A 27,303-nucleotide genomic window follows, 5' to 3' on the forward strand; every position below is an offset into this window, starting at 1 on the left:
CCTTCACCAACACTATAGCTGTGATAACAAGTGTGAACAACTTCCCTCACAGCAGAGGGATGGTGCTAGGGTTTCTCAAGGGATTTGTAGGACTGAGTGGAGCTATTTTTACTCAGATCTACCATGCATCTTATGGGAACAATTCCAATTCCATGATTCTTCTGATTGGATGGTTGGGTTTCTTTTGGTTGTTATCATTGTAGAAAATAATTCCAAGTTCCCTTCCATTGGGTTTAAGATTGTGTCCCTCCTCTAAAAGGCTAAAAAACAAGGGTACAAGTTATGCATCAGGTCACCATTATAAAGGAAAATGTAACTTAGTCAAATGTGCGTGAAATAAGCTATCATAGTGGAGTTGTGGTAATCCTCCATTTATCACAATCTCCATTTATCATAATTTTCTTTTTTTATCAGACACACTCTCGGTCATGGCTCAATTTCAGAAGGTGAATTGATGGCTTTGTGGACTCCATTTCACATCATTGAAGACTTGACTTTCTAAGTCGCCTCACTAATTCAAAGATAGTGATAATTATTTAGGAACATCAAAATCCAAAATGTGAGGCCACAACTCATTCTCAACAATATTTAGGATTACATCCAGAGTTTGAAATGGTCATCTTTTACTCATATTTACAGAGCTATTTACAAAGCTGGTGAAGTCTCCAAGGAAACACTTACCCTTCAGGACACGTATTTTCATGTTCATGAATTATTCCAGGATCGACTGATTCCGGACATATCATTCTCCTTGTAAAAAGTAGCTATATAGACCTGTATATGTAGACCTTTTTTAAGAAGAAATAAAGTAGAGAATCTTTTGGGCATAGAATAAGCTTTTATTGAAAAGTGTCAAACGCATGATGGAATTCTGTATTACAATTCTGTAAAAGATTCAGTTGTCTTTTTGTTTTTTTTGTATGGATAAGATGATTACATGAACGGGTTTTTTATAAGATGTTATGAGGGTAAATCTTAATTGGTATTCTTTAGAGTGGGAGTAATATGTATATTTCTCTTCAAAAAATACAAAAATTCTTCGTTAAGGAAAAAGAATAAAAAGAACAAGTTCGTTCCATCTCTACTAAAAGTTTGAAGACACCTCTCAATGTAAAAACAAATGTCTATCAACTTGAAGCTCTCCAAATTAGAAAAAAATGCATTTTAGTAGAACATTTATGACAAGCACGAGTGAAATTTGTATATATCCTTGGTTATATGTTCTCTCATTTGCCAAGCACAAGTGCAATGTTGAAACTTACCATTCAAATTGATATATTCCATATATATGTGTGTGTACTCTAGGACATTTTTTCTTATTTATCACCCTAACATAGAAAAAATCATGAAATTAAATAGAACTAATTTTATGAAATTAAGGAGCTGATTGATTTGAATATCATGCGTATCTAATTCCAAACTAAAGCTTCCACACCAAGTGCTACTTTAGTATTCCAGTGATACTTCAATTGATTTTGAAGTTGCTACTTATATCTAATTCCAAACTAAAGCTTCCACACCAAGTGCTACTTTAGTATTGTAGTGATACTTCAATTGATTTTAAAGTTGTGACTTGATATTCAAGATAATTTCAAAAAAATGATCCAACAACTTTTCTCTGTGGACTCTCCATTTCCTAGCACTTAAGACTTGAATTTCTAAGTCACCTGAGTAATTCAAAGATAATGATAATTATTTAACAATGTCAAAATCCAAAATGTGAGGCCACAAAATTTTCTCAACAAGATTTAGGATTACATTCAGAGTTTGAAATGGTCCTCTTACAAAGCTGGTGATGTGTCTGAGGAAACACTTACCCTACAACGGTACTGAAAAAGTTTAGAGTAAGTCTCAAAAAAATATATTCATGGTGCATCAAGGCTCCTGGTTCCATTTTAGATAAATTCAAGGAGCTTGGATTAAGAGGAATATATTCAAACTGTGAGGAGAAAATTACTCAATTTTCAAGGCTTGCTGAACTTACACATGTGGATTCTGATCATAGGGTCAATATGTGGTATTGGGGTAGCTCTAGAGTAAGTCTCACAAAAATATATTCATGGTGTATCAAGGCTCCTGGTTCCGTTTTAGATAAATTCAACGAGCTTGGATTAAGAGGAATATATTCAAACTATGAGGAGAAAATTACTCAATTTTCAAGGCTTGCTGAACTTACACATGTGGATTCTGATCATAGGGTCAATATGTGGTATTGGGGTAACTCTCACTGCCATAGAAAACATGGGTTAGATTGGGGCTGCCCTTGGATTCAATTCAGTGGATGTGAGCACATTTGTGTCTCTCATTAGTATCTGGAACTTCTTGCGCAGAGTGGTTGTAGGTTTTTTATCTGATTTTTGTTAAAGAAGTACAGTTTACCATGCCGCTCATTCTAATTAGCCATTTTTTCTATAGGCCACCTTTTCATAGCATTTTGCAGTTCCAGTGGCTCTCTATGTGGCTTCCATTGTAATAGGATTTTGCTTTGGAGCTCAGTGGCCTATGATTTTTGCCATAACTTCTCATATTTTTGGGTTGGAACATTACTCCACCTTCTATAATTTAGTAGGTTTTGCTAGCCCCATTAAAACTTGATTTTTATCTATAAGAGTTGTGGGATATATCTATGATTAGGAAGGTACAAAACAACAACATAACTTGGCACATGATTTGATTAGAGCCTCCTCACCTACCTCTACACCATACTAGAGCGAACTGACATGCATAGGAGTGAGTTGTTTCCATGAGACATTTATCATAATGGCCATTGTGGCAATTGTTGGTTCCATCATGTGTGGGTGGCTTGGGATGAGAACCAAGGATTTTTACAAAGGGGATATCTATACCAAATTAAAGATGATGACTCTAAAGATGAAGAGAAAAATCAACATGAGGTTTCTAAAATGTAATAGAATTGGGTTAGAATTTCTAATCATTTATTAATGAGTGTTTTTATCACATTTTTTTTTAAGTTTCATGTTGATATATTGAAAGGTTTTTAATACATTAATATGAAAAAAATATATGAACATACTTTACATTACCTATCTACAAAGAATATAACACAACATATGTTTAACATAAGTAAGCCATCCATGTTAATCATTTTTTTTTGTCAATTTATTGTAATCCTTCTCATCTTTAACATAGGTTTGTGTTGGTGTTATAGTGTTATCGGGAAAATTAGTATCCATTCAGAGCTGCTAGTCCCACTAAGACGGGTAGTTATCTTAGAAACAAACAAACTAAAGTTACTTGCGTTTTCCTTTATGAGAGATAGATGAGAGAGAAGCAACGAGTACCAACCTTAGTCTTTCGCTTGGCTCCTTGCTTATTTCCTCCCTCCTTTGACAGAGCTTCGCTACACTTTCCTCACTTGTCCCGCTTCAAAGAATACATGTAGAGTCAAAGCAGCATAATACCATCGAAGCATAGAGATCTATAACCATAAACAATATAGGATCAGATGTATATTAACCATACAAATGCATATATCAATATAAGATTCAAAGATATACAAGAATATGGAGGAAAATTCAAATAGCTTTATTGATAGAAGTAGTAGAAGAGAGGATTATAACCCATTGGTCTGACCTAGCACCATCCTCCTAGCATGAAAGCCCTCTTCACCTCATGAAAAATTTAGATCACCCAACAATACAATGTTGCACAGAGAAACCAACAACACTTCCTTACAAAATACAAAATTCCAGCCTCTGGATCTCTAGGATGAGGGATCCATATATAGATATTTGTAGGTGGGTGAGTCAGCTTTTGGGTTTTTTATTAGTGTCATTTCACTGATAGTTCTTGGTTCCACTTGGAGATTTCATGATCTCTTACTCATCCCTGGGCGAATTCAGAGAGGCAAGTGTCACAGGAGAAGTTTCTGAAAGATTCCATGATCATCCAGCTTGCAAATTGTCTTTTCCATTCGTCTACTCTCGCTCATCACACCCTATAGAAGGAATTTTCAGTATGCATTGCACCCCCCATGTGTAATAGGTGAGATGCATCGCACCCTGACCATGGAGTAGGTGAGATGGTCTAGTTTTGACCAGTTCTGAGTAGTTTTTCAGGGAGAACTTCTGGGAAATGATGTAATCAGTTGACCTTGTTCCTTTAGGGTATGAAACAACACTTTTAGGGGTTTAGAAGCCCTTGGTTTATGGACATATGTGCTTGGGGTTGCAGTGCCCAAATATGTTTATAACATATAGTTGGCATTAATGAGTATCATTATATACTAGTTATTTTAAATATCAAAGAAGAGAAAGGAAAGTTTTGATGATTCTTAATATCTTGTTTTAAGGATAAAATTAATTAATTCTATATCACACTAAACATTTTATTTTAGTGAATGACACGTGGTTATCTATTTTGTCTCTGTTTGTTAATCTTATGAATTTTACATAATGGGTTTAATATAAATTAATTTGGTCTTTATCAATGTTAGACATATTAACTCTACATTATCACACAACATTTTATGTTAATGAATGGCATGTGGTTATCTATTATGTTATTGTTTCCTAATTATGTCTTAAGGCATTTCCTTTTGAGAAGAACTCCCCTCCATGCCGAACTCCCCTCCATGCCACTATGTGCAGTGGTGAGCCCTTAGATCACTTTGTTAGACGATCAGAGTAATACTATCCAAGTTTCCGCAACATGCCTTATGACATTCCCATTGCAACATGTGGTGCAATTGCTAGTTTAGAATTCAATTCTCACTATTCTAATATTTATTATTTTTCATTTACTTCGATCTTATATTTCTTACCTCTCTACCCTAACGGTTATCTTCTAACTCCTTCCTCTATTTAATCCAGTCTAGCACTCTCTAGCACTCTTCACAACATCAGAACAACTTAATGTCCCTTAAGATGGGTGAAGTGTTACTGGGTTGTAGAACACTTCTGGATATCAACCTTATATATACACACAAAGAAAAATGTAATTGGATGTAAAAATATAATGATTTATACTTAACACTAGGTATCTAATTAATTGAATTCTTAATATACACTTCGTATATGACATTTACAAAAATATTAATAATAAAAAAGATCATAAATAAAATATTTCAATGTCGTAAAATGTTTCAATATCATCTTTCTATATGGTAATTGAAAGTAATTAATGTATTATGATTAAAACATTTTAATGATGAATGGAGTTGTATGTAGCAAAATCCATATTAATATTTTTACTTCTAGAGATTTGATTTCTCTTGGCATGTGGTGGTTTCAGTGGTGTATTTCTTAGTATGAGGGAGATGTGTTATTCTTTCCATCCTCAATATGGAGTCAATAAGAGGCATATTGAGAACAAAAAATGATCCATATTAACTATACATGTATTATGTTGGTTGATAGATAAAATTTGAGGAAAATTTTGCACATATAATGATTTGATGGCTTTCAATACATTAAACATGTGTGTAATTCCTTTAATGCTCAACACAGAGTTCACATGTGCCATATTGTAACATCTTCACATAACTATATGCAAAAAAATAAATACAAATAACCATAGTAAAAAATTAAATCTTCCTTTGAGTTCATACTTATGCCTATACATTGCATGATTTTAATGTCTATGCAAGGTCTTTAATTACCCTATGATTGTATATATTACACAGCTTCACTAGATATCACACTTGATACATATTTAATGAACTCATGTTGATATGGAATGATACTAAACATTACACTTAATGCATTTTAATTAACTCATGTCGATACATATATATTTATGATTTCAATTATTGTGACCCTTTTTCTACATCGACGTTACGCTGGATTATAATTAAGAGAACATCAACCATGGTTATGATATACGTTCATACACTTGGGTTTGCATCATCGAACTTTTGCGAAGTGTGACCCCCAGTTGTCCTTGGTACAAGTTCGTAACCAGAACAACCAATCTGACACATGGGGACCTTCTAATCTGATGACTCTCCTTCCTCGGATGGGATTTAGGGTAACGGTACCCCTCCCGACCCATCGTTTGGTTTGTCACTTAGTCCTTTAATCTCTCCACGCGACCTCTACAACACTTCGGGAGTTTTGGGCGAACTTCCAGTTCCGGCATCCGGCTCAATCGCTCATTTGGAAAAACCTAATGTTTCTCAGGTCTTAGTTGTTGAGGGTTTGATTATTTCTGTTGAAGGTTAGAGGAACCGTTATTCCTAAAGTTCTTAATTAAGTTTCTTTAACAATAAGGTATTAAAATTTTTCCCGAATGGGGTTTACATTTTATAACTCAGATATTATTACTGTTGCAGTCCTGATGATGAATAGTTGCGTTATTTTGTTGTTTTATAGTGGCTCGACCACTTTTGAACATCAATAGCCTGAATATGATTTTTTTTATTATTCAGAAATTAATGATATAATTTTGTGTTAAAGTTTGGGGTTTCAGTTAGCAGTTTTGATTGCAACTTCTGGGTTTTTCTTTTATCATTTTCGTCCCTATAGGATTAGTACTATTCATTAATGTATGGCCTTACACACCCGACAGAGAGACTCTTGCATCCAGCAGGGTTGTTTCTCTGCCCATGAGGTGTTCAGTGTTAAATTATTTATTTAGCATTTGGACTATTCTGGGAACATACTTCCATGTACCATTGAACTAACCAATTCTACAGCCAAATAACTAAAAACGTAATAGTTTTATTATGGCAGGGCGACTCCTTTTCTCCAGGAAATTTAAATTGTTGCAGAGTTCTTTTACAATTTGGCTCACACAAATTTTACATTGTTGTGGGTCAACATATATGATTCTTTCACATTAATCTAATGGTTTATCGACTATGTCCGTTCTTAGTTCTGTGTTTTCCTTTTATTTTATTACAGATTAAGATATACCTGAGAAGGGTTTTATTTTTACGCATTCAAGGTTTTCGTTATTTTGGTTACCCTGCTTGTAATAAGCAGCTTAATAGTGCATTATTACGCACACTGTTACTGGTTAAAAATAAATCCCTCACATTTACTGACAATAATATCTTTGTCTTTGCTAGTTACTTAACCTCTGCTATATCTTGTGGTATTTTAAGAAAAAATTCATATCATTGTTCTAATGGAATAAGAGATTAAACTGGTCTATCAAGGTATATGTACAAATAGAGGATTAATCTCACATTTAGAAGTTGTACAACAGAGATATAATTTTTCATTCCAAAGTCTATAAAATACATAAATAATCTAGCTAAATATAATGCATTTCAGTCTTTATAAATGAAGTATATATAAGATAGAAAAATAATCTTGCATAAAACTAATACTTATCTGTTTAACACACAGAGAATAAAGCTCTGTTTTTAACACAGAGGAACAAAATATTGTTTTTGCTGAAGACAGAGTTTCAGCAACACACATAAAAGGAAACTTGTATTCATTAATAATATTGTTGTTACAAAAATTCTTCCTCCAATAGAGGGATTACATCTAGCCTGCTTCAGAGGCAGTCCCAAAAAAAAAAAACTTCACTCTGTCTCTTCTGAAAATTAACACACTGTCTTTGCACTGTTGTGCAATACCCCAAAAAAATACTCTGCCTCTCCTTGCAAATTTTACACTGCTGTGTGAAAAAAATATTCCTTACATACGCGTTGCTGCATCTCTCATTTCATATTCTCAACAAAAAAAAAAATACATTCGCACTGCTGCGTATATTACATTTTGTATTACATATTCAACAACAAAAAAAACATATGATATTACATGTTATTTGTGCCGTAAAAAAATGACTCCCGTAAATAATAAAAATATTTTTTTTTTACCTACATTTACCAACCGCAGTAAATTTCATTAATAACTTCGTTGATCCAATTGGTCCTACGTCTGCCACCAATATCTTTCGTGCATCAAAGTTGTACAGTCTAGTCAACTGAGGTTTGTACGAATGGATGAGACTCTGTATGAGTTCCTCAGGAGTAACTTGTTTCCTCCCTTCTGTTCCAAGCATGGAGATCAGTGCATCCATTGAAAACCTGCCAATCCAATCGGACGGTTGACGGCGAATCGCACGACCCTTTCTCACTGAACTTTACATGCCGGGGATAGCTGTATTAACAAAACCACTCAGAACACGTGTCAGTTGTTGAATGTGCTCGTTGCCCCCTCGAGAAATACCACCATTCAGCAAAAAAGGTGCGGGGAATCCTCAGACGGTTTTCAAACAAAACGCTGTAGTTGAAAGTACCATTTCAACACTCCCCTTTAATTTCAACTGCTGGGTTATCAGTCATACCTAGACATTTCCTCAAAAACTCAAAATTTTTCTACCCTAATGGTTTGGTCAGAATATCTGCAACCTGCTCTTGAGCTCTGCAGTGTTGTAAAACAATTTCTCCATTGCTTACCAATTCCCTGATGTAAGGAAACTTTGTGTCAATGTGTTTCGTTCTCTTATGAAACACAACATTCTTGGATAATGCAATACCTGAGTTATTGTCACAAAAAATCATAGTTCTTTTTGCTTTCTTTTGGCATAAACTCCTTAACATCCTTCTCATCCAAATTGCTTGACACGCTGCTGCTGTAGCTGCCACATATTCTGCCTCTGTTGTAGACAACGCTACAATAGGCTGTTTTTTAGAAGCCCATGAAATGGCTCCTAAACCCATGCGAAAAACATAACCGGATGTACTTTTCCGATCATCTACACTTCCAACCCAATCACTATCAGTGTATCCAATTAAATCTGAACATTCTGAAGTAGTATATAAAATGCCAAACCTTTTAGTACCTTTAACATACCTCAGAATCTTTTTTGCTACCTGCCAATGGGCTTCTTTTGGCCTCTCCATGAATGTGGAAATTAAACTAACAGCATGTATTATATCCGGCCTAGTTGCAGTCAAATACATGAGGCTGCCAACTATGCTCTTGTACAAACTAGGATCAAATTCCTTGTTGTTGTCCTCTTTGCTGAGTTTTAATCCCATCATTGTGGGAGTGATTACTACTTTTCTCTCCTACATATTAAATCTTTCCAACACTTCATTAACATATTTCGCTTGTGAGATAAAAATCCCATTTCCATTTTGTTCTACTTCTATTCCTAAGAAGTATCTCAGCAAACCCATGTGAGTCATTTCAAATTCTTCTTTCATGATTGTTTTGAAATTTTCAATAAGGTAATCATCATTACTTGTGAAAATAACATCATCAACATATAACACAACAATTAGTCTTTTATCATCCTTTTCTTTGATGTAGAGGGTGGGTTCTCCCTCACATTTTTCAAATCCATTTTCCAATAGATAGAAATCTATCCTACTGTACCACGCTCTTGGTGCTTGCTTCAGCCCATAAAGAGCTTTCTTCAATCTGCACACTTTGTGCTCTTGACCTTTCTTTTCATAGCCTAGAGGTTGTTCAATGTAAACCTCTTCCATTAATACTCCATTTAGGAATGCTTACTTCACGTCCATTTCGTAAACTTTCCACTTGTTTTGTGCTGCTATGGACAACACTTCTCTCACGGTTTCCATTCTAGCAACCAGTGAAAAAGTTTCCTCATAGTCTCTCCCATACTGTTGCTTATATCCTTTGACAACCAGTCTTGCCTTGTGTCTTTATATTTTGCCTTCAACATTACTTTTGGTCTTATAGACCCATTTAACTCCAATGACTTCTTTTCCTTTTGGTAGTTCAACTAAATCCCATGTCTTGTTTCTTTCTATGGCATTGATCTCCTCATCCATAGCTTCTATCCATTTCCTATCCTTAATTGCTTCTTTGAAATGAACAGGGTCATCAACATGACAATATAAAGCAAACAAAGAGTTCATACCTTCATTTGTTGCCTCTTGTTCATAAATATCACTTAAATTTCTAAACTTTTTACCTCTTTTATTTGGTGTACAAGTGCTTGAAGAAGCACTTGAATTTCCTCCTTGTGGTGTGCTTGGAGAAGCACTTTCATTTCTCCTCAAGGGTGTCCCTTGCTGCCCTTGTGTTGGTGCTGTTGTTTGGGGATGTATTTCAGCCATCTCCTCATCATCTTCATCATGAGACAAATAGTTTTTAATATTCACTGTTTTCTCTATGCTTCCATCCCAAGCTTCCTCCTCAATGAACTAAACATCTCTACTCATAATAAGCTTCTTGGTGGATGGGTTGTACAACCTATAAGCTTTGGATTCCTCACTGTATCCAATGAAAATACATTTCTCCCCTTTGCTGTCCAACTTCTTCCTTAGTTGATATGGAATGTGTGCATAAGCCACACATCCAAAAACTTTCATGTGGGTGACTCCTTGCTTTGTCCCACTCCATGCTTCTTCCGGCACTATGTTCATGACTGCTTTTGTAGGACATCTATTCAAAATGTATGCTGCACAGTGTACAGCTTCAGCCCAATAATCATTTGGCAAATGCTTTGCCTTTAACATACTCCTCACCATATCCATGATTTTCCTATTCTTCCTTTCGGCAACTCCATTTTGCTGCGGAGTGTACCTAGTGGTAAACTACTTATGAATTCCATTTTCTCTACAGAAACGTAGAAATTATTTGGAGATATACTCACCTCCTCTATCAGTTCTTAGAACTTTGATATGCAGCCCGCTTTGGTTTTCTACAAGTTCTTTGAAATTGCAAAATATTTCAAACACTTCACTTTTTTTCTTAAGGAAATAAACCCAAATTTTTCTAATAAAATCATCAACAAATGTTAGCATATAGTGGCTTCCTCCAAGAGATGGAGTTTGCATCGGTCCACATAAATTTGAGTGGACAATCTCTAAGGGTGATTTTGCCCTTATGCTTTTCCTAGATGGAAAACTTTCTCTGTGTTGTTTCCCCAAGATACAACCTTCACAAAGGTTGTCTGGTTTCTCTATCAATGGTAATCCTCTTACCATTCCTTTTCTATTCAACAAGTTAAGACCTCCAAAGTTGAGATGTCCAAATCTCAAGTGCCACAACCAATTTTCATCTTTTGGTTCGCTTTGGAAAGCCTCTTGTGTCACTGCTACTATTTCTTCTCCATTTTTTAAATCTGCTTTCATTCTGAGAGGGAACATCCTGTTCCTTGTCATCTTCACTTCAACAATACATTGTTTGCTGGGTGTTTTATCCATGATGGTGCATACATCATCCACAAAGAAAACATTGTACCCCTTTTGAATAAGCTGTCCAATACTTATGAGATTACATTTCATTCCAGGAACATAATAAACATCTGATATGGTTTTCTTTTCACCTTTCTTTGTTAAGACATTTACTTCTCCTTTTCCCATAACAGAAACTTTATTATCAGTCCCTAGTGTGACTTGTGACTTAACACTCTGATCTAACATAGAAAACAAGGCTATGTTTTCTGTCATATGGTTACTGCAATTGGAGTCTAGGAACCATACATATTCACTCTTTTATTTAATCATATTATAGGCTAAAAACAAATTATCTTGGCTGATATTTTCTCTAGTGAAATTTGCACTAGTTCTATTACTCATATCATGTTGCTTCTTCCCACATTCATTTGCATAATTCCCATACTTTTTACAATAGTGACATTGGACATTGGATTTATCATACCTTTGTCCTTGAGCATGATGTTGTCCACTTTGTTGGTTGCTGCCTTGGACTTGGTTCTGATTTGGATTGCTGCCTCTTCCTTGAGCATTTGCTGGACTGTTTCTTCCACCTCTATTTTGGCTTCTGCCTCTTCCTCTCTTGTTTCCTCTACCTTGACCTCTTCCTCTTCCAAAGAACTTTTGGGTCTTAAAGGCATGTTCTAGAGATGAGTTTTGATTCCTACTCAATCTCTACTCATGTGTTATCAGTGATGCATGCAGTTCATCAACTGAGAAGTTTGTGAGATCCTTTGTCTCTTCTATGGTGGTGACAATCACATCAAACCTTGAGGGTAGGATCCTCAATAGTTTTTCCACAATCCTCCTTTCTTCAAGAATCTCTCCATGAGACCTTATCTGTGTGACCAGACCAATCACATGTGTAAAGAATTAGTCAATATTATCTGACTCCTTCATGCAGAGAGTCTCAAAGTCTCTCCTCAGCAACTGTAGTTTTGCTGTCTTCACTTTCTCCATGCCTTGATAGGCTATCTTGAGAGTTTCCCATGCTTCTTTGGATCTCTTGGCTGCTGCTATCCTTGGAAACACACTCTCATGCACTGCTTGATACAAAAAGTAGAGGGCTTTAGAATCCTTCTTCTTATTACTCTTCAATAGATCTTTCTCTGCCTGAGTTAAATTATTAAACTCATTTTCATCTGCTGGTTCTTCAAAACCATCCTCAACAAATTCCCATAAGTCTTGGGAAGCAAGCAAAGCTCTCATAATTATTGCCCAATAGTCATAGTTTTTCCCATTAAATTGTGGGAGCTGAGTATTACAGATACCCATGCTAGTGTTGGCTCCAGCCATTCTTGCACTCTTAACTATGCTTCAAAATACTTGACTGTGTATTTAAAAATAACTGATTGTCCACAACATTAATACAAAAACTAACTTGAGAAATACCTTGGATTCTTTCTTGATTGAGTCTTCACTCTGCTGGAGAAGCTGCTGCAGCAAGAAATCCTTCCTTCAGCTTCTTTGACACCTTCAAAGAGCCTGGAAAAGCTCTGATACCATGTTGGGAATTTCTGATAATTCCAAACAAAAATGAACAAATAATAATGCTCTGTTTTTAACACAGAGGAACAAAAAATTGTTTTTGCTGAAGACAGAGTTTCAGCAACACACAAAAAAGGAAACTTGTATTCATTAATAATATTGTTGTTCCAAAAATTCTTCCTCCAACAAAGGGATTACATCTAGCCTGCTTCAGAGGCAGTCCCCCCAAAAAGAAAACTTCACTCTGTCTCTCCTGAAAATTAACACACTGTCTTTGAACTGCTGTGCAATACCCAAAAAAAATACTCAGTCTCTGCTTGCAAATTTTACACTACTGTGTGAAAAAAAAATTCCTTATATACGCGCTGCTGCGTCTCTCATTTCATATTCTCAACAAAAAAAAATTACATTCGCACTGCTGCGTATATTACCTTTTGCATTACATATTCAACAAGAAAAAAAAACATATGATATTACATGTTACTTGTGCCGTAAAAAAAATGACTCCCGTAAATAATATATATATATATTTTTTTTACCTACATTTACCAACCGCAGTAAATTTCATTAATTACTTCACTGATCCAATTGGTCCTACGTCTGCCACCAATATCTTCCGTGCATCAAGATTGTACAGTCTAGTCAACTGAGGTCTGTACGAATGGATGGGACTCTGTACGAATTCTTCAGGAGTAATTTGTTTCCTCCCTTCCGTTCCAAGCATGGAGATCAGTGCATCCATTGAAACCCTGCCAATCCAATTGTACGGTTGACGGCGAATCACACGGCCCTTTCTCACTGAACTTTATGCGCCGGGGATAGCCGTATTAACAAAACCACTCAGAACACGTGAGCTGTTGAATGTGCTCACTGCCCCCTCGAGAAATACCACCATTCGGCAAAAACAGTGCGGGGAATCTTCAGACGGTTTTCAAACAAAACGCTGCAGTTGAAAGTACCATTTCAACACCATCCAGTGAGTCTACCAATCACGTCCAGGCCTCCTCTAGAAGTTGTTACAGGACCTCAAGGCTCCAGTCAAGTCTAATATGACCTTCTTTAGGTTTTCCACTGGTTACCACCAAATCTGGAAGAACCTTCTCCACAATTTTTTTTCCTGACAGCGCCCTGTCATTCTCCCTCCTCTCTCTTTCTAGAGAGAAATTTTCTCTTTCTTTTTTTCCTTTTATCTTCTCTGAGGAAGTGAGTAACTATTTCATTTAAGTACCTGGAAGCCAAGATCCTCCTTCACGTTTTTCATGTCTTCTCTTAGCTAAACAAATTTAACAAGATTTAAAAGAAATAAACAAAATGTTTTTTTTTTTCTATATTTTTTTCAAAATGTTCTTAACTTAATACTAAATTTTTTAATAAACTCAAGTAAAATTAAAATGAAAGTAAATGTTGGTAAAAGTAAATGCCAAATGTCCCATGCTCAAGGGTGTTACAGATATCAATAACTAAGATAAATCCATATGATGGATCAAAATGTAAACAAATTTAACAACATTTAAAAGAAATAAACAAAATGTTTTTTTGCTATATTTTTTTCGAAATGTTTTTAACTTAATACTAAACTGTTTAATGAGCTCAAGTAAAAGTAAAATGAGAGTAAATGTTGGTAAAAGTAAATGCCAAATGTCCCATGCTCAAGGGTGTTACACATACCAATAACTAACATAAATCCATCATACATTTTTATCTATGATGGATCAAAATGTAAACAAATTTAACAACATTTAAAATAAATAAACAAAATGTTTTTCTGCTATATTTTTTTGGAAATGTTTTTAACTTAATACTAAATTGTTTAATGAACTCAAGTAAAAGTAAAATGAGAGTAAATGTTGGTAAAAGTAAATGCCAAATGTCCCATGCTCAAGGGTGTTACACATATTAATAACTAACATAAATCCATCTTACATTTTTAACTATGATGAATCAAAATGTAAAAAGAAAATTGCACTTGTAGAGATTTATTCCCTCTCATCCGGTAATAGATTTTAAATTGATTGATCTTATATATTTATTTATTTTAATTATGGTGAATTTGAACAATGATTTTCCAAATATTTATGCATAAACATTTTTAGTTTTTACATGTATATAACTATAGTGAATTTGAACGTGAATTTAAAGTCTTTGGTGAATTTGAACTAATAGTTTTTATTAGTTTTCAACCATAGTGAATTTGAACCATGAATTTAAAGTCTTCAGTGAATTTGAACTAATATTTTTCAATGGCTAATATGGATTTTTTTTCATGAATATATAGATTATAAAGTGAATTTGAATAGATATTTCCTACCTAAGAAAATTCTTAGGTAGGTACATTGTTAGAGAAGATAGTGGCTGCATTACTTTTGCATTTTTGTCTGTGAAAAATGATAGGGATATTCTCTATGGTTCATAAATCAAGTGCATATTTTATTTATCTATTTATATTATTTTCTTTTAACTATGAGTACTTTACTACATATATCAAAACTTAAAATTTAAATCTAGGAAGGAGAAGTCCAACAAAGTCGCTCTAGATAGTTTTTATGATTAAATACAGTCATTAGAAAAAAAGAGAAGACAAAGAAGCAAAACATGAGATAGAGTTAAAGAGAATGATTCATAATACATTTATATTGTAAAAAGATTAGGTAGAGAATAGAATATTAGTGTTCAATAAGAAGTTGTAAAAAAGGGAGGCTAGATTACAAGAAATAGAAAAAATGAAGCAATGAACTAAAAAATAATAGGATGAAGAAAATATTAATATAATAGACAAGATTAAATATTTATAAAAAAAATACAAAAAATTGGCACTAAGTAATATGGAAAATAAGTTAATTGAGTTGGACCTTGAATGTAACAAAAAACCTTGAATCCCATAACTACTAGCATAAATTAGTCAATAGTAAAAGAATAACTAAAAAAATACGTCATAAATTGAAATAACTTCTCTCATCGAAGAAAGAAGGTTGGGAAAAATAATTCAACATGAAGATAAGTTGATATGTCTTTAAGTAAGCTATAATGACCATAAATATTACATACTTTGTAAATAATTGAGATTAAAAGGGTCATAAATATTTACAATGACGACCACATCCCAACAAAGAAACTAGTTAAAGAAGAAATCCCAAATGGTAAAGGAATCTAGAAAGGAAGCCAAGTGGATAATAATTAGAAATATAAAAGTTGTTATTAGGGACAAAGACTAGAATGATAATAATAACTAAAATTTGAGACACTTTGGACCCTTCTTTAGAATTTTTATGGCTTTCTATGGCATAAAGGTCATACTTTAAGTTCGATCCCAAATGAAATTGATATTATTTTTCTAGTTGAAGCATGGGAGCATGATGAGTCTAAGGCCCTTTGCATAGAAAGATTCATCTTGTGGCTAGCATGGAAAAAAACTATATCACAAAGAGATTAGAGGCATAAACTATTATATAAAAGAGAATGTTTCTACTCACATTTCGCTCTATAAGATAGACCATATCAATTAGTACAATGGGATAGAAATATTAGACATAAATGTTAACTGGGTTGATACAAAAAATTGTTATTTTTTGCCTATTAATTCTACCTGCTATAAGAAAAACAATCTAATAAAAATGTCTCTTATAATAGCATAGAACAATAAAATCATAACGTGAGGAATTAAGGTTATGTCCTCTTATTGGGAGACTTTATTACTAGAAATACAATTGACCAAGCTATTTTTCTAGTCGATGATTCCAACCCTAATCCTCTATGTTTATATGAAGAAGTTTATTTACCTAGTAGATACAAAATAAATTATGAAGATCTAACAAAGAATTTATTTGGTATTAAGCTAGTTAAGCATTGTAATCCTCAAGACTTAATAATTTACAATGGTGTACTTAAGTGTCCAAAATCTGTCCAAATTACTTGTATCCATGGGCTTAATAGTAGTTTCAATGTTTATGTATATTGTATATCCTTATCTCCAACCAAATCGTAGTTTTTGACATTTTAAATGACCATGAGCCTAACTCTGATCATATACCTCTATAAACTTTTCCATGTACAAAAGCCCCACGAAAGAAAATTTTGCTAACCAAAATCACCTACTTTTTGAAAAAAGTAAGAAACATCTCCTATCAAAGGATTTACATAGGTATTTATACCTCATATCTTATAAGGACAATATCTAATGTCTCTATCATAATTTTATTACAACCTAATCTACTTCCATTAAATAATTCTATATCAAGGTATCATGTAAAAACACTAATAGAATAATCAACCCTTTCTAGAAGAATGAATGAGAAATTGCTAGAAAATACATCAGGGATACTTCTAATAGATCTTTAAAAATCTATAATAAATATGTACAAATCCCTTATTAAAAGGAAGAAAAGGTACTATATGCATACAAAGGAAGAGAAGTTACAACTATCTAAACCAGATCTTAGAAAGTTCTTGAGGAAAATTTTAATGTAAAAAACTAAATAAAATAACATTATTCCCTTGAAAGACTAGAATTGCTACCTTAAAAATATTTATGAATCCTAGAATTCCATTTACACCATTTCAAATTTTCTTATACAAGATAAAATCATTTCTCTAGAAGACATAGAGTTTCGGGATAAGTAGTTCACCATTGGGAAATTAAATGACATTGAAAGTTATAAGGATGCAATTTTTAAAATTACAGGGCCTATCCTCATCCTTACATCCACAAGTTCTTCAATTTGAAATTAAAGGTGTAACACCCTCCTCCCACATCTACCCAAGTCACCTACCAACCGAGGTAAACATGTGATGAGAAGTTACTACGATATGATTCGACCTCGTAAGTCACCTTAAGGAAGTGGAACCAATGGAAACACACCATACAAACCTTCCACATAAGCAATAGGAGTCCAAGGAACCATCCAAACCACTCAGGTAATCAACCCCTTCATCCCACTGATTTTTTATACCATTAAACCCCTGAATTCTCCCTTGATATGGAAAAGCATGTGTTAAGGAGGCTCCAGATGCTCCCATAGCATGGGTATACATGTGTCCAAAGAATGTTCTGCCTAGTGTTGTGCCTGCATCTATGAGATTTGAACCACTTTTTTAGGTCTAGGGCCCAGGTTATTGCCCAGAACTCAATGACACTTTCAAAATTGCAAGATAACAGCAGAATAATGATACACATACAATTATGTGAACGAGGAATTGGTTGGACCCATACTAGCCATGACGAGAATTTTCATCCAACATGTCACAATTATGTAATCTACATGTTTAAACAGCAAATCTGAGCATAGGGGTCTCATACTCATATGAGAATCTCTAAGAAGCATTGATGCCTCAACACATTAGTTGTAGTTTCATCTATTAGGCCATAGATACATTATTCATTCATGATGAGATCCATACATACTCACTTTCATTATACATGTTCATAAATAGCATAATAACAACATAAATACCAAGAAAAAAAACCATATAATCCACATATAACTAATACAATACTCATGAAATAACAAGGAGAAATAACCTCATATTAATGATGCAAAGGCCAACCACTTGTGGGACATCTACGAACCACCCGACCATAGACATGGTTGATCCAAATCTCTCTTCATCCAGTCACCCCTGTGCCTTAGTCCAAGCATGAATGCAGGATCTCATAAAACACATCAATCAAAAGCATCTATGGCTTTCAAAGGCCTAACCATCTCAACCCATCAAAAGGTGATTCCACTTCACAGTTAGGCATCACAAAACCATCATCAGATTGATCTCTACCCAAGCCTTTTAGGGCTCTAGAGCATTTGTTCCAACCCAGGCTTCCAGGACTATTAACTCAACCTAGAGTTGACGCCTGGCTTCTAGAGCATTTTTCCAACCAAGGCTTCCAGGACTAGTAACTGAACCTGTTACACAAAAATATCGTCACCATGATTATTTGCAGTCAGTATGGGTCTATCATCACTTGTACTGTCCTCCTAAGCAAGTCTCAGACCTCAGCTCTTCAAATCAAGCTTTGGAAATGAGAGAAAGACATTAAAAATCAATGTAACTCTGGTTCTGCAATTTCTCTCATGGTCACCTGCGGTCCCGCACCTTCTGTGTACAAAAGCTGCGGACCTGCCCGCTCTGTCCCTAACGGTGTAGGTGTGGACCCCTGTGAAAGTCAAAATGCGCAAGTTTTATCTTAAAAAACTCACTTTGGGTTAATTCTAGATGTTTCTAGAAGGAATTTTGACGTGGATTGTTCGCTCTGAGGTGGTTCATGCATCCCAAAAGAGAAGGAGCTAATCCCTTGATGAGAGGAGCTATCCCTTTGAAGGAGGGCTTTATCCCTTTGAAGGAGGGCTTTATCCCTTTGAAGGAGGACCTAGTAACCTCCCTCCATTGCACTATAAATACAGGCATGGGGCTGGTTGCTGGAGAGGTTAGAAGCTGAACATTTTTGAGGGTAAATGCTAGTGAAATCAAGACTTCCTAGTTGAGCTTAAGAGGAGAGATCACACATATTTTTGGCTTCATTGGGGAGTGAGTGAAACTTGTCAAAGTAGAGGAGACTTTTTGCTCGACCCTGGGAGGAGCTTGTACAATGTCAAGGCAAAGGTTCTAAAGTTCTTCTTCTTTTGAATTAATACAATCAAACTCATTTTTCTCAACAAGTATCTTATGTTATTTGTTTCATGGACTCCTTGACTTTCATGTTAAATATGTTTTATGCAATTGGCTTTTCAGGTGCTATTTAATTTGTTTGCCTTGTTTGTGTTTGCAGATTCGCAAAAAGGAGCTCACTTGGATCAAAGGAGCGAGGGCATCCACAAGCTTGCGTTGGACCTAAGGTAGACCCTAAAAACACTTGTTTGCTATTGTTTATCAAAGAATATTTAGAGAAAGATAGTGTCTGGTTGGTTTTTGTCATTAGGTCTTCTTTAGATTCTAGGAAGGTCTATCTTGTCCGAAAGATCGACTTATTCCGTGTGATAGAACCCATCAAGGGCTTCCAGAGCATTTTTGAAACCAAGGCTTCCAGGACTAGTAACTCAACCCAAGTTGTTACAGGGCTTGCAGAATGTTTGTCCAACCAGGGCTTCCAGGAACTAGTAACTCAACCCAAGCTAAAGGAAACATGAGAACCAACCAGAAAATAAAGAAATCAACCCACAACACCATTCAGGAAATGTCAAGGCTAGGAAAATCCATTGTCAATCCATGCAATCCTCGATGCCAAAGATAGATCTTGACCAATAAACCACATGCATATTCCATGCACGCCAAAACTAGTGAGGAAAAAATACATGCAACTCAGTACCTGAAAGAAAAACCCATTGTAGTTGTTGATCTCAATGTACCCTTACTCTTTCCTACTCTTCCTTTTCCTTCTTGTGGCAAAACTTTAAGTATGACACACTCCTCCTGTTGGCATTATGATTCTAGTTTGGCTCTATGGTACAGGTGTTGTACTTGATGGCAACTCACTCAAGTGGCAAAACTCTGTTCAGGCTCTCAAAATGATGAAAATTATGAGGTTCGCAGGTGAATGGTTCAAAAGGTGCAGACCCATAGGTTCGTCGTTCATGAAGTGCGGTCATACTCGCAGGTTACCCGTTCAGAAAGTGCGGTCCCCCAGTTCACTCACTTCAAGGCAGAGAAGTGCGCTCACGTGGGGTTTCTTATGTTTGGCCCGTGGTATTTAGCCCATCGTTCATGATCCTATGGTTTTGGCCCGTGGTATAGGATCTAATTTAGCCCCGGTTTGGATCCCTTGTATTGGTTATTGATGGTTTTGTCCCATGGTATGAATAAGGGCTTGACTATAAATAGGGAAGGAGATCACTTGGCTGAGATATCTATGAAAGTTGAATATCTTAAGATCTGAATTTTGGGTTATCAGTTTTAAAAGCTAGATCTAAATCAAGGTAAAATTTAAAGGTGAATCTATTGATAAGTCGTGATCTCTCAGGGGCATGATCAGATCTATGGATTTGACTGTCTATGGTACATTGGAGGATTGTTAATTTGGCCCTAATCAGAGGTTTGCAGGCGATCTACAGCGTGAGTGCGGGGATACGCAGTACAGAAGAAGGCGCAGTGCGGGTATACGCAGCGCAGTTGAAGGCGCAGTGTGGGGTACGCAGTACAGAGGAAGGCACATTGTGGGTATACATAGCGCAGCTGAAGGCACAGTGTGGGGTACGCAGTACAGAAGAAGACGAAGTGCGGGTATACGCAGCACAGCAGAAGGTGAAGTGCGGGTATCCGCAGGCTTATGTTGGTGAAGTTGCAGACCTGTTTTGAAATATTTGTTGGCTACCTGTTTTCTATTTGCTGCTGTGTTCTGGGTTTAGGTTACTGGTGTTGGTTTTCTGTTTACAGCATTCTAAGAAGTTTGGGTGGCTCATTGGTTTGATTGTATAAGGAGATTGTTTGATTCACATGTACTTGATGTTTATTTGATGTTCTTGGATTCAGTCTGAAAATTAATAAAAAGTGGTCGTTGAAAGAAAAGAAGTATGGGGTTGTAGCTCCCTTCCAGGAGAGACTGGAAAACGAGAGAGAGTTGTAGCTCTCTGCAGGTTGCAGCCTACATACTGGTAAAGGACTGCACCAGTACAAAATCATTGTAAAAGGAGTTTCTAATTGAAAGAAGATAGAGACATATTGCAGCAGGTGGTTTTCACCCACATTGTGTTTCCACCTTATATCTGGTGTTCTTTGGTGTGACTATCTGTTTTTCTTGTTCATGCTCATTATTTTATGGTACTGACATACAATATCTGAAGAATAATTCAAAGTATAAATATATTGAAAAGAATTTGATAATACTGATTCACCCCCCCTCTCAGTATTATTTCCAACAATTGGTATCAGAGCAGGTCCTTCTGAAGGAGCTTGATCGCTTGAAGGAAGATCTTTCATCATGAGCAACTACGAGAGGGAAGCATCAATCAGGCCACCGATTTTTGATGGGACAAACTTCGTGTATTGGAAGGTAAGAGTTACTGCCTATCTTCAATCTTTGGGTACAGAAGTCTGGGACATCATAGAAACAGGGTATACTTTTCCATCAGCTACTCCTACAGATCCAGCTGAGAAGAAGAAATATGAAACAAATGCAAAGGCAGTCAATACTCTTCTAGGATGTCTATCTCAATCAGAATTTGTGAAAGTTATGCAGTATAAATCTGCAAAAGAAATATGGGACAAGATTGTTCTGAGCTATGAAGGAGATGATCAGGTAAAAAGTGAAAAACTTCAAACCCTCAGGATTCAATATGAAAATCTCAAGATGTATAATGATGAAAGTGTGGCTAACTATTTTCTTCGTGTGGATGAGATTGTTAATTGTATGAAAAATTGGGGTGAAGAAATAAAAGAGGCTGTTGTGGTTGAAAAAGTTCTAAGATCTTTGTCACCTAGGTTTGAATCTAAAGTTTCTGCTATAGAAGAAAAGGAGAATCTACAACATCTTAAAATGTCACAACTGCATGGAATTCTAACTGCTTATGAAATGAGGAAAGGAGGTCCATCTGACAGGAGAGAAGCTGCCTTCAAGGCTTCAGGCAAAGGAGAGTACTATGAATCAGGACATGGGTCAGAAGAAGAAGAAGAATCAAATTTTGTCAGAAATCTTCAACGGGGTGCTGGACGGTTCAGAGGTAAGTTACCCTTCAAATGCTTTGCTTGTGGAAGATTAGGTCACTATGCTGCCAAATGTCCTCATAAGGATAAGATCGACAAGGGAAAGGAACCTATTAGATGGAACAAGAAACAGAATGCAAATAAGAAAAGCTACTACACTCATGAAGACTGTGATGGTCTATCAAATAGTGATGAAGATGAACGAGGTAATGACTATAAACTTTTAATGGCCTTTGAAGATGATGATTACATGGATGCTATAGATGTGGATAGTTTCTATGAAGAGATTTCTAGACTCAAGACATGTATAGAAGAAAAGAATGTGATCATTGATACTCTCCAATTTCAAATTGATGAAAAAGAAAAATTTCTTGAAAAGTTAGAATGTGAAATTGTTGGCCTTAGAAAAGAAATTGAGAAAACAAAGGCTATTAATCTTAATTTTGTCAAAGGATCTGAAACTCTGGATGAGATCATCAATGTACAGCGTTCTACGCTAAACAAGACAGGTCTAGGGTATAATGGAGAATCATCTCAAGCATCCACCTCAAAGAGTTATCTTGATGCAGCAAGAAGGAATGAGCAAAAGCAAAATGGAGATCACCAGGTAAATCAGGGACGAATTACATCAAGAACAAACAAAGACTACCAGGTAAACCAGGGGCAATCTGTCTTAAGGATGAACAAAAGCTACAACCAGCCACAGGTAAAATCTTCTCAACCTGCTTCAAGAATGGATGACAACAGAAATTACAATCATTTGGCCGATAGATTTGATAACCGCAGAAGTTTCTTCGATGGCCAATGTTTCTCTTTCCATAACTTTGGTCACAAAGCCGTTCAATGTGTTGCATATAAAACAATCATGACTAGAGAAGCTCAAAAACAAAGAAGTATGACTGGGATTACAAAAAGGACCTATAACAACTTTTCGGCTCTTGAAAATGAAATTGAATGTTCTATTTGTAATAACTTCGGTCATGAAGATTCTGAATGCAGGAGCAGGTTTTAGCAGACAAAGGAACAAGCCTCAAGCACCAGAACATGGAGAATAAAGGAACCACAATCAGAAAGATGTGGGATAGCCTTTTATGCAGAGGGACAGAAAATCTATGGTACATCGACAGTGGATGTTCGAAGCATATGACAGGTGATAAAGAAAAACTTGAATCATATTCTGCTTTAGAAAAGGGAAAGAAAGTTTCTTTTGGAAATGATACTCCTGCAGCTATAAAAGGAAAAGGTACAGCTCAGTTGAAAGAAAAGGTCAAAGCTGGAAATGTTTTGTATGTTGGTTGCTTGAAGCATAACCTTCTGAGTGTCAGTCAGATGTGCGATCAAGGAACCGAGGTAATATTTCGATCAAATGGATGTAGTGTTCGTGATCTTGATACAGGGAAAACAATGATCAAAGGTAGAAGAACTCCAAATAATCTATACATATTTGAAGAAGGACAACAACAATGCTATTTGAGCAAGGATGATGAACATTGGTTATGGCACCGAAGGTTGGGGCATCTAAGCTTTTCACAAATAAGGAAGGCATGCAAATATCAGGCAGTTTGTGGTCTTCCAGATATCAAAATTCCAGATAACACCATATGCAAATCATGTCAGTTTGGTAAGCAAACCAGAACCAACTTCCCGGAGAAGGAAGGATCGGCCAGTAGGCCTCTTGAACTAGTCCATACAGATGTATGTGGTCCTTTCAGGACAAGGTCACTACGAGGAGAAGAATACTTGATACTATTCATTGACGATTTCTCCAGGTTTGTTTGGTTAGGACTGTTAAACACACATGGACAACAAACAATGTGAAAGATAAAATATTCAGTACATTTTTTTATTAACAGGAGATGTACATTTATAATACAATATTGTGACTCTTGGGTTTCAGATCCCAAGGTCTCTTGGACTGCTTAGTCTTTTCGGCTTCCACACTAACCCTTTAGGATTAGGTGTCCAACATTCCCCCCCTTAATCCGAAGGGTTATGTATGAGTCCAAGAAGAGAACTGTAATACAAAATGTGCAAAAATGCATGGCAGCACTAGGCTGAATGTGCTCTATGAAATGTTGGTAAAAAAGGGTGGTGGTTTAAGGATGACCACCAACACTGGAACGCTTAGTGCAGTTCCTGGAACTCTTCCAAAACTGGCAAGAAGCTGGAGTCTTCTGCTAGAGGAAGTGTTCTTAATCTGTGATGGTTTAAGGATGACCAACAACTCTGCGATTCTTGGAACTCTTCCAAAACTGGCAAGAAGCTGGAGTCTTCTGCTAGAGGAAGTGTCCCAGATTGCCAGCTGAAGGCATGTTCAGGCATCTTTGTCTCTGGCTACAACTCTGAAACTGGTGTGGCAGGTTGTGGCTCAGGCTCGCTTGATGTGACTTCGAAGCTTGTAGATGACCATCATTTCCCCCCCTGTCAGATACAAGGTGAGATGATGGAGAAAACTCAACTGCAAGACTGTTCAATACTCTGGAACAAGTTCTGACATGTGTTTGGAATATCTTCTTGGCTGTTGATGCCCATTGCCAAGAAGCGATCCATCCAAGATGAATCTTTGTTCTTACAGGACGTTTGTTTCTGAAGCATCTGTGTGAAGAATGGCTGGTTTTATGACAGTGCTTACATGGATGAAGATCGAAACAGTGATCTTTCAAATGGCCAACTCGATCACAGTGTTGGCATTTCACGATCTGTTGTTGTTGTTGTTGTTGTTGGTGTTGCTGTGGAAGAGGGGCAGAGTTTGGAACAGCTGAAGCTGAACTGTCATGAGGAGTAGGTGAACTATCATAAATGAATCCAGCACTCTGAAACTGAATGGGCTTGGCATAGTCTGGAATATGAAAGGACAAGTCCTTGTCATATCCAAGACCAGTTCTGTGCTTGTTGTGGACAAGCTGTTCCCAAGGTCTTATGATGAGCTTAGGAAGTGCAGATTGAGTTTCTGCATCTGCATGTTCAGCTGCTGCTTTATTTGAATAAACTGTAACATTATTAACATGCTGCTGATGGGTGGTTGTATCAATGTTCTGAACAGAAACAAGTTCAGAATGGTGTCTATTTTGATGTATCTCTTCTTGCTGTAGCTGTGATTCAAGCTGCAAAAAATCGATCTTTTCCTGTGCATTTTGTAAACATGTCTGAATTTCTGAAAGAGAGGCTTTGTTAATTTTGACTGTGCTGTTAGCAGTGGACATGATTAGAGTTCTCAATAACTCTAATATTCTTTCAAGCTTAGCCATTTTTCTACACCTTAAAAAACCTCCAAATCCCACAGAAAAATGTAAGCTGCTAAATATCTTCAAGTTGCATGAACTGTCGCAAGAAGCAATTTATAGGGCCATATGGATGGAACTGTCCTATGCACCATTGACATGTCAAGGAAGAAAGAAGACAGACGACAAAAAGCTCAGGTGATGGATCTTGCTGCTGCTGCTCATGGACCACTTACAAAATACAATGCAGTTTGGTTTGAATGTTTGAAAACTTTGATATTTTGTACCCTGGTTCACATTTTTTCTTTTGAAGCTAAATCCATATAAATATAAAATACAGGGACGGTATTCTTGATGTGACACACATTCATCATTCGGGACAGAAACGCACTTTTTTTTTTCGCTTATTGGGAAGGCGAGTGAATGGTGACTGGTGTGAGGACATAAAATGAACATTTTCTAGTGTACATTTTTGCTACCTTGGAGAGAACCCCAGAGCATTCAAACAAATAAGATCCTTTACAGGCCTTAATTCCATAGAGAGTGGAGAGGAAATTACGGTTTACCGGGTGATAAGACGGATTTTACTGGGAATAGTTCAGATAGATAACAACTCGCTTGTTAGACTCTACTATAGCCTACCATTCAGTGAGTTCTGCCTCTGCTTTCTTGAGATGGTCCAAAAAACTCCATTTAGTGAGTTCTGCCTCTGGTTTCTTGAGATGGTCGTAAGCGATGACAAACACAACAGAACTTATCAGTCAGAATCCGCACTGCTCTCAAATAATAAATTACAGCGTTATGCTTAACACTGAGCTTGTTATGCTTAACACTGCGCTCTGTCAGGCAGCTTTAATTCAAACAGGGTTACAAATGCAAACGCATTCACACAGCAAAACAATAATACCAAATCATGTTACGCTACACTACTGTTCTTCATTCTTGTGTGGAAGCATCCTCTCTACTAAAGCAATTGGAATATTACCATAGTTCAACGCAGCTCCGGGAATAAACCACTTCAATGCGGCTCTTGGGATATACGCAGTTCCTGGAATACACAGTTCAATGCAGGCAGACTAGCTAGTGAAGCTCTGGCAGCGTTCTTCCGGAAAGTGTCAAGTGCCTTAGAGAGTCGGGGAACGCGTGAGGCTGGCTTCAACAGAGCAGCAATGGAACAAAAATCACTTATGCGTAAACGATTTGTCGATTTGTCGTTTCTTCCTTTAAGGAAGCTTCAATGACAACAAACGGATATTCTGACGGACCTCCCGCAGTGACATTGAGGCGGCTTTCTGAAATGTCACTCGATTTCTTCAAATTTAGGGGAAAGTAGATAGGACATCCTCTGGATCAATCGGTTCTTTACATGTCATACACTTTCAGGTCCTTCCAACAGCCTTAATACCTAAACAGTGTGAATATTATACACAGGCTCTCTTCAAACCGCATGCAACAACTCATAATAAAACACATCTTACATACATTGATGCAGAGCATTATGCTGTCCCGCAGGGCAGGAGGGCCGTAGAACTCGTCGGTGGTAAGGAAAGCGCCATGTCTCAGATCGTCAGAACGATTCCGGGCAAACTCTACCGCCTGAGCTTTGCGGTCGAAGATGCCAGGAACACCTGTAAGGGGATTATGACTGTGGAGGCCTTTGCTGGAAAGGAGACGGTCAAAGTTCCCTTCGAATCGAAGGGAGCAGGAACCTTCAAGGCTGCAACGCTCGCATTCACGGCAATCTCTCCCAGGACCCGTGTTCTGTTTTTTAGCGAATTTTATACCACGAGAAGTGATGACTTCAGTACTTTGTGTGGTCCAGTGATAGATGAAGTGAAACTCTTTCTTCTTCGTTGA

The 27,303-nt window shown here is 36.4% G+C and overlaps 1 pseudogene; it reads left to right on the top strand.

Annotated features, from left to right (window-relative positions):
- Window positions 1-428: 428 nt before the first annotated feature.
- LOC149172845 (protein DUF642 L-GALACTONO-1,4-LACTONE-RESPONSIVE GENE 2 pseudogene) lies at window positions 429-27,303 on the top strand (annotated as a pseudogene).

This window comes from Pinus tabuliformis, chromosome 4_2 (assembly GCF_031772625.1).
Source record: "Pinus tabuliformis cultivar Carrire ecotype Pingquan chromosome 4_2, CPIR1, whole genome shotgun sequence".
NCBI lineage: Eukaryota > Viridiplantae > Streptophyta > Pinopsida > Pinales > Pinaceae > Pinus > Pinus tabuliformis.